The sequence below is a fragment of the Puma concolor genome, chromosome A2, assembly GCF_028749965.1.
Source record: "Puma concolor isolate L17-30 chromosome A2, mPumCon1.1.hap2, whole genome shotgun sequence".
In the NCBI taxonomy this organism is placed as follows: domain Eukaryota; kingdom Metazoa; phylum Chordata; class Mammalia; order Carnivora; family Felidae; genus Puma; species Puma concolor.
In genome coordinates this window covers 18112124-18121617 of record NC_141668.1, presented here as the reverse complement: position 1 = coordinate 18121617, position 9494 = coordinate 18112124, and the positions used below count along the sequence as shown (strand labels likewise).

Here is a 9494-nt window from a genome sequence, read left to right as displayed (position 1 = left end):
GCAGTGAAGCAAAGTTAGGTTAAATAGGTTTTCCAAGTTTATATGGGCTTTACCGGCTGCAGTGTTTAGGGAATGCTCTGTTCAGTACTTATTTAATGTAGGACTTCCCAGAGCCTTTGAGATGTTAACATAACATCAGAGTTGCTTCAAGAAGGGATTAGGGTATGCAGCATTTCCTAAATTTATTTGATCAAGAACCTTTTTTTTTTTTTTTTTTTTTTAACCCATAGGGTCTCTGGACCATGTGGAAAAATTCACTGTTGTATTTCCACTTTGCATCAGCCACCACCAGGTGAGGAGTTGAGTCTGGCAATCCTGCTTGAACCAACTAAGAATAAGCCTAAGCACATAGAAGAAGCCTATCGTGTTCAATGACAATACAGTTTTCATTAGAAACCTGTTCCTAATCAAATCACAATTATTCATGAGTCTGCGATGACAAACATTTATGTAGATTTGTTGGTAGATATTATTCGGAACAAGGTTTAAATTAATTCAAGCAACTCAGTACTCAAAATGATGATCTTTTTGATTCATCTCTGCTGTGGATTATAGACCCTCACAGAAATCTTAGACATTTGTCCCTGCTGTGCTCACGATGGCCCATAAAGGCATGAAGCCAGGTATGAAGGTGATTTACTGGGAGGAGAGAGCTGAGTTAAGTGAGAGTCAACCAACATTTCCAAAGGCAGTGGGGGTAGGGGTAACATGGAAGTGTGATAAACGAGAGAGGGCATCCACTCCCAACAGTGTCAAGGTTAGGAATGACGGCCGTTAGACAGCCATGCTGCTGACCAGTCACCACGGAGCTTTTAACTGGAGGCAGTCTATTCTGCGACCCCTTCTTACCACCGAACCCAGCTCCTTCCGCTCCCATTGATCCATTGCAGCCCTGCTTTGCATGAAAACCGTCTCTTATCTTCCTAACTGCAACCTCTGCCTTAAGTATTTTTATTCCAGTGTATCTTCCTCACTGCCACCAGAAATACCTCCCCAAAATGCAAACACAATCATACTCTGAACATCCACCTAAGCTCTTTGGAGAAAAGCTAGGGTGCTTGTGTAGTGGGAAGAGAAAAGGGAGGGAGAGAGAAGTTGACCAAGGCTCTGATTATCAGGATGTATAGTGTGGGCCACGTTCCAGGCAAAGGCAGAGGTAATCAGTGCTCTAGCATCGCTGCATATAATATGCATGTGTCCCTGCGTCCTGGTACCTGCTAAGCTTCTCATTTGGATTTCCTTAAAAGTCATGATTTAAGACAAACTATTATAGAGGAATAAGCCAGTTTCCTTCCAGTGTGTATCTGAGCCTCATCATCCTCAAACAGCCACAGTGTGAGGTGCAGTATATGCTTGCTTGGGTACCATCAGTCATAATTCCAATTCACTTTCCCCATCCCCAATTTTCCTTAATGTCTTTTTTTTTTTTTTTTTTTTTTGCATGAAGGAAGAGTCTCTCCTGGTTTGGCCTGGCTGGTGCTGGGACACAAGGCTTCTGAACCTCCGTTTCTGCCGTGGAAAGAAAAGGATGGGAAGAGAGGTGAAGAAAGAAGGAAAAAAGGTACTAAATAATACCTGTGCTCTATGCTCTGGTGAAGATTTTGACAAAGGTTTCTAGCCAGAATTAAGAATATGGAGGGGAAAATATAGATCGAAGGGGTACATGCACTCTGATGTTCATTGCAGCATTATCAACAATAGCCAAATGATAGAGAGATCCCAGATGTCCATTGACTGAGGAATGGAGAGATCTATGGTGTATAGATATATACAGTGGAATATTACTCAGCCGTCAAAAAGAATGAAAACTTGCCATTTGCAACAACGTGGGTGGAGCTAGAGTGTCTTATGCTAAGCGAAATAAGACAATCAGAAAGAAAAATGCCAAATGATCTCACTCATATGTGGAATTTAAGAAACAAAACAGATGAATATATGGGAGGTGGGGGAAAGAGGTTGGGAAACACACCATGAGAGATTCTTACCAATAGAGTACAAACTGAGGGTTGATGGAGGGGGGTTGAGGGGGGAAGACTCGGTGGGCGATGGGTACTAAGGAGGGTACTTGTTGTGATAAGCATGGGGTGTTATACTGTCAGTGATGAATCACTATTTCAACACTATTCAGTGATGAATACTGAAACCAGTATTTCAGTGGATGTTAACTAACTAGAATTCAAGTAAAAATTTGAAAAGAATATAAAAAAGAATAAGGAGAGAAATGAATGAAATTCCAGGTCCAAGGAATAATGTTAGGAGAACACCTTTGGGGATGCAATGGTATGTATTCAAACCTTGCTCTCCTGAGGTTCCAGTTAGTGCTGTGAAACCACCTTCCTGCTTGAAGCAGGCCAGATTGTCCATTAGCAAACACAGTCAGGTCCTCTAAGTGATTGTTGCAGTGCTAGATATGACCGATTAGGAGATACTCTCTGTTAGGAGATTAGAGCATTATTACCCAATTTTATGAAATCACCAATGAGAAAAATGTGTTGCTTCTAAAACATTTTTCCCAGAAATTGTTGTTTCCCATAGAATTGCCCGGACAAGTTCCCATCTAGAGGGCTGATGTCCAGGCTGGAGAATATTAAGTGGGTTGGTCTTTTGCTTTAGCACATGAGTTCTCCAGTACTTGGGTCACAAGGATAGCAAATTATGGAAGGCCTTCTATCAGCCAGAGAAAGGAGAAAATGCAGGTAAAATAATCTGGTTGTTGGTGCAGGAAGAAGACAAAATGCATTCGTTTCTCTAACAAAGATATTTGCTCCCCTGCTATTAGATTTATACTGCTACTCAGTATCTGTGCCTTCCAGCATGTACACTTTTTACTTAATGCCGAATAATCACACAAATTTTACTTATTTTTGAGAGAGAGAGAGAGAGAGAGAGAGAGAGAGAGACAGAGACAGAGACACAGAATCTGAAGCAGGATCCAGGCTCCGAGCTGTAAGCACAGAGCCTGATGCAGGGCTCGTGAGCTGTGGAATCATGGCCTGAGCCGAAGTTGGACGCTTAACCGACTGAGCCACCCAGGCGCTGCGTGTCCAAATTTTAAATGCCTGTGAAAAACAAGCACAAATGATGATTTGTGCTACCAGCAGTGCAAATAGCTTAGCTAAGATGACGAGCATATGAAGATCCATGACCAAGTTTGCACACATGCAGATAGTTACAACTTCATCATAACAGGTGACAGTGACAGGGACTATATCTCATTGATGATGACATCAGTTAGAAAATGCATCTCAGTTTCAGAGACATTGAGTATGTGAGGGGAAACAGGCATCCAGTTTTAGATGAACTGTGGTAGTTACAGATATATGGGGTGACAAAGTCCTGCAAATATTTTCTAATCACATGGAATGAAGCTGAAGAAATCTTGGCCCGAGCATATTTGACTTTAGGTGAATATATCTCTAATTCTGAATGAACACTGACTCATCGCAGCTGCTCAGTGAGAGCCTTTTTAAGAAACAAATGGGTAACTAAGGTTGATTTTTCTCCCCCGAAGGAGAAGGCAGAGTGTTGTCATTGATGCTGTGGATTTATAACATGACATAAATTAAGTGTGGCCAAAGAAATATCACCAATGAGCTCATACTTTAATATGATTACTTTTATTTTTTTTATTCTATCCTGATGTTTATATATGTGCCTTCTTAGTTTTAATACTTGTAATTATAATAAAGAATGTAACATTTTATACATTTCCCCTGAATGTTCTATCAAGACAGTATAATTATCATTTTATGGCTGTGTAATATTCCATTAAATTATGCAGAATAATTTATTTAAAAATTCCTTACTGCTATACATTTAGATTGATTCTGGTACTTTGCAATTTTAGATTGAGCTGCAAATAACAGTATTGTGCAGTTGGTTTTTCCTTCTGTTGAGTTATTTCCTGAGGAAACATTCCCAGGAGTGGAGTTTTTGGTCGAAGGGAATGATACATTTTTATAGCCTCGGTATAAATTGCTATAAGAAACGTTGTAATAAAATTTCAGTGGCAATTTCTCCTTGAAGCTTCTGTAGGACAGGGGACTGTTTTAGCCACTTTATAATACTTGTCTTCTCCATTTTCTGGGATGTATATGTCATTGGAATCATGGCTTAAGAAGAGAGGGAAAAATGGATGATATATATTGCTATGGCTTAGTCGCCACAGGATTCCCCAACTTTCTTACAGCCTGGAAGCTATAGTTCAGTTCTTGCCTCTGCTTTTCCAACTTTCTCAGCCCTGGGCAACTGGATAGAGAGTTCTACTGGATTCTGAGTTAAGTAATTATTAGGTAATGCACAGAGCAAGATTCCTTTTGAATCTTTCAGAACTAGATGGGAAAAGGTAAACTTTGTTTAAGAAGGCTGGCTTGGTGGGGCACGTGGGTGGCTCAGTCAGCTGAGCATCTGACTCTAGGTTTTGGCTCAGGTCATGATCTTCCAGTTCTTGAGTTCAAGACCCACTTTGGCTCCACATGGGGCTTGCTTGGGATTCTCTCTCCCTCTCTGCCCCTCCCCACTTGCTCGCTTGCTCGCTGTCTCTCAAAATGAATAAATAAACTTAAAAATTTTTTAAAAAAGAGGGCTGGGTTGGTTACAATGGAATTTGCATGATTACTTTATGGAATTTCTTTAATTCAGAGGGTCAGAATACTGAAGTTTGTTGTGTTGGATTCAAGATCACGTGTATAGTCCCAAGTTACAAAAACAACAGCTACAACCACCAAATTTAGAATGCAGCTAAAAGTTAAGGGCACTCGAAGGCTATATATGAAAATCACGGAGCAGACTTCAGGATAGAAACATGCCCTCACTGGGCTGTGTGCCATTTTGGAAGTTTTTTCATAATACTTTAGTTTATGTCTGGGCTTCTATCATATTCTCCTCATGGCACTGAGAAAGTCAGTAACTAAAGCGATTGAAATATTTGTTTCCTATAATAACCAAAGGGGAAAAAAACCCAGGCATTACAGTTCCTGCAGTTCTTACATGGGCTGTGTTCTTCCTGTAGGAGAGAGGCACCGTTGACCTATCTGTTGACCTAACCTAAGCACTCTCATGCTTGGAAATCCTTGTCTCCATGATATTTCTCAAGTCCGAGTTACACAAGACATTAAGCTTCTTTTTGGGGAGAAGGCTATGTAGGGCCAGGGATGTCATCTGTAGCTACGAGAAAGCAAAACAAAACTATCTCTAGAGGATGTCATTGTGGTCATTAGGACATGGAACTCGCTGTTTGCTAACTTGTGTTACAATTGTCATTGTGCTAAATCTTAAAGCCTCAAGGCACAGTGTGATATCGGGTTATCTTTGAATATGTTATTATTGATGTTCCTTGATGTGTATGTCTTGATGTGTTATTATCCTACAATAAGGAAAAGTAGGGTACTCTTAGCAAAAGAAGAGGAAGGGATTCTGGGTAAACCCAACAAGTGGTCATTATAATAGGGGTGGTTTTAAATGCCAATAAGATTCAGTAAAAAGACGAGGTGGCCTTTCCTAGTGTTTTATTTTCTTTTGGATATGCTTTGCATTAATTCCTCTGTATTCTGACATTTTGAGTCATGTGTTTAGGAGACTACTACATTGTGTACTCTGTCTTGTACATAAATTCGTATAGCTTTAGATCAAAGGAAATGAAACCCATCATCTTTTTTTTAGTGTTTGGAATGATTTACCAGTTCTTATAAGAGCCTTGGTTTGTGGACTCTGATGTAATGGGATTCACGTCCACATAGAAGTTAATTCTGTAAGTTTGTAGTTGATACTCAGTGGTGTCCACGCCAAAAATAATAATGATTTTTCTTTTCTTAGCCCAACCTCTGCTTAACATACCAGCATAATTAACAGAGAGATATACCAACAGCTCCAACTTCAAAGACTTTTCTCTTGAGAGAGATTTAGTTGCTATGCTATGTGAACCTTTATATGCCCTTATTCCTAGTTGTGGATGCGTGAGACCAAGTGGCTGCTCTTTAAACTTTCCCTAAGGAGTCATGAGCTTGTAGCTCACCAAGTAGCAAGTTTCCTGCTGGAATGAACTTCCCTGTTTTTTTAGTGATATGCTTTCTTAAGAAGTCTTGATTACAGAACTTGTTAGCCACTGGTAAGCACCTTTGAGATTCTTGATTCTAGCCACACACTGAGAAAATGCAGGAAGAGACACGTTCTCTGAAGTTACTGACTTCTGAGTACACAGCCTACGCAGAGTCTCCTCAGAAATACTCGGTTTTCCTGTGGTCATGTGGAGAATTTGGACTAAAGCGTGATTGTTCTGTTAACTCTGGGGAAAGGAAAAAGTGGGTATGTCATGGGAATAGATGTCTGACCTGTGTATACACAGGAACACTCCAGTTTTCAGCAGGATTGCCTGAAGTGGAGTTCAGCCATTCCTTTCTGCCCTCCTCCCTCCCTTGTATCCTGTCTTCCTTCCTTTCTTTCTTTCGGCGGAGTAATGAGCAGCTCTCAAGCCGAACTAGCTTAAATGGGTTCAGAATGAGAACTAATCGGTATCTGAAACAATAGTGTTACACCCCATTGCTTAAGATAAATGATACCTCATGCCACAGAGTAGGAGATTTTTCCACAGTTCATGGAGCAGTTGGTCTTTGTGTCAAATTCAGCTTAAAAATAAGCTGTAATTTAAAAAATGCAAATTCTGAGAAAAACCTTAGCTAAAGGGCCGGCCATGACAAAAGAGATAATTTGCCAATGTTTTGCATTAAGATTCAAGTCCTAAGAAAGAGATGGGCCAGGGGAGATTTCTTTTTGATTTGGAGGATCTTTCTTTTTTCTGAAAACATAATGCATCAGCCAATCCCAAATTCTGTCTGGGCTGAAATGAAGAGGAAGAAAGCATATGAAACGGTCGCTCAGTCACCTCTATGAAAACGGTTTTGTTTTTTTCCAGAGAGCAACCAGCTTGTCCTGAGTCAATAAGTCTACTTAGTGGATGGGGGTGAGAGCTTATGGATGAAATATCTGATCTTTGCCGTCTTCTCTTTATTCTGCAGAGGGGTTGTACACGTGTGGTTTTGTTTATCCTCTTGGTGGTCACTTTTACAGCTCGGTTGTTTCCCAATTGGGTAATTCCTAACACACACGCGCGCACACACACGCACACATGCACTAACTTACCTGCAACCTCTTTCTTCATAGTTTCTTCTCAGAAATTTCTCTCATCTTTTACTCTGTTACCGCCTTATCCTTATTCCACTGATGAGCTAATAAGACACTTCTATTTGATGACCGTAAGCATGTTTTGATGGCATCCACTCATCAAGGAAAAAGTAAATCTTAAGTTTTGAGATGAAATAAGACGTGAAAAAGTACCATCAACCCTTAAGATCATGTGTTCTAGATAGTCTCTGTCTAATATTATTTACCCTCTCTATTAACCCTGTTTTTCGTCAAGCAACCTTTAAGAGAAAAACAGTCTTGCATCAATTGTATTTTTCATCTTTGCTTCATTCCTAGCATTACTAAAGTATTACATTTTGTGATGTTTTCATTGCAAATTTCCATTTCCACACATAGGGTTTTGTGGGCACCTCTGACAGTCTAATTATCAAAAATATGGCAAACACAATTAACATTGTTTACTTCCACCTAGAGTAGTGCTTATAGCTCAATGAATGTTTGTTAGATAAATTTTTAAAATTCTGAGTGAGTCTCAAATAAATGGATATAGAATTGAACTACAAGACTACATTCCTTCTGTAAGTTCACCCAGACTGTTAAATTGAAATCAGGATTCTGATGGTCCTTAAAATATCCAGGATTAAATTATCAACTTTAAGATAAAAACCAGTTATAAATACTTACTAGATAACAAAATATCACACATTAGGTGTCAAATTGTTATTTATTTTTTAAAATGTTTATTTATTGATTTTGAGAGAGACAGAGAGGCAGAGAGAGCTGACAGTGCAGAGCCCATACGGGGCTTGAACCCACAAACTGCGAGATCATGACCTGAGCTGAAGTCAAGAGTTGGATGCTTAACCGACCGAGCCACCCAGGCATCCCTTAGCTGTCAAATTTTTAATATAAAAATTGAAAATTCATACTCATTCGCTGTTAATGACTATGGCCACCACTTAAAATATATATTGAGTATATCAATAGCTTTGATTATATGTTTATAAATAGTACTTATAGATTTACATATTTGAAAACTAGGGGTCTTAAATATCACAGCAGATAACTTAATTACTTTATAGATAATAAGTTATAATTAAAATACCTTGAATGTTTACCATTTGCTGGGGATCACATTAATCGTGTGATATGTGTTATCTCCTTTAGCCCTCACAGGAACCCTCTGAAAAGGAGAAAGAGACCTGCAGGTTAAAATTATTCATTTGGGGTCACAGACCAGAGTCACTTAATCACAAACCTGAGATTTAAGCCACAGTCCTCCTGTGACCATGAGCCAGGCACTCTCCATCATGCCACACTGCATATGTAACATCGTTAGTAGATTTAAAGCTATTTCTGTGTGGCAGAGTCTGTGAAACTCCATTCTATCCTTCACTGTCAACCTGGGGTCTAACATGATTAAAGTTCTCTCTGTTGAGACAAATAGGCAACAGAAAGCATGCGTAATTAAGTTTTTAAACAAAAACAATAACAAGAAAGAAGAAAGAAAAGAAAAAAAAGAAATTAATAAAAGGGTGAACCCCATGACTGACATGGAGAGTGAGAATGCTAGGATCAGTGCTTAAAGGAGGTTATAACAAACGGTTATGGGCAAGTGGTTTCAGTTTAGTTTAATGGGATAGAATTTGTCTCCATTATATGCATGTAGCTTTCTCTTTGAATAAACTAGCTAACTATTGGTTGGCACCATCAAGGTGAGACTTGATACTTTTTTTTTTTTTTTTTTTTTTTTTTCGTTTTTTTTTTTTTTTTTTTATTTATTTTTGGGACAGAGAGAGACAGAGCATGAACGGGGGAGGGGCAGAGAGAGAGGGAGACACAGAATCGGAAACAGGCTCCAGGCTCCGAGCCATCAGCCCAGAGCCCGACGCGGGGCTCGAACTCACGGACCGCGAGATCGTGACCTGGCTGAAGTCGGCCGCTTAACCGACTGCGCCACCCAGGCGCCCCGAGACTTGATACTTTTGATTTAGTATAAGCTAAATTGGACTTCTTTCCATTTTATATGTCTACTGAGAAAAAAAACAGGGGTGTTCACAAAACTCAAGTTTAATGGCACTAGTTGACTCTCCTTTCACGGGAAACCAGGCCATTCTGTTATGACAGTTTTGAAATGTGGGTTTTTACAGCTGTAACTAAAGATGACCTGCCAGCACAGGTCCACCCTCGGGGCCAGGTTCTTACCATTACACGGAAGTAAAGGATGAGCAGATATGGACTGAAGTTTGTCTTATTTGGTACATTTGGCTCATTTAAAATTTTAAAATGCATAAGTCAGATTTGCAGGAGGAAATTAGCAAAACTTGTAGCTGATTTATAAAATCAGATGCTGT

The 9494-nt window shown here is 39.6% G+C and overlaps 1 long non-coding RNA gene across 1 annotated transcript in view; it reads left to right on the top strand.

The window, feature by feature from the left end:
* Positions 1-228: 228 nt before the first annotated feature.
* Positions 229-9494, top strand: part of LOC147583033 (uncharacterized) — an 86290-nt gene continuing 77024 nt past the window's right edge. Inside the window, exons 1-2 of the long non-coding RNA XR_015242752.1 lie at positions 229-292; positions 1448-1561. This is a non-coding gene — a long non-coding RNA (uncharacterized LOC147583033). The remainder of the gene's footprint in view (positions 293-1447; positions 1562-9494) is intronic.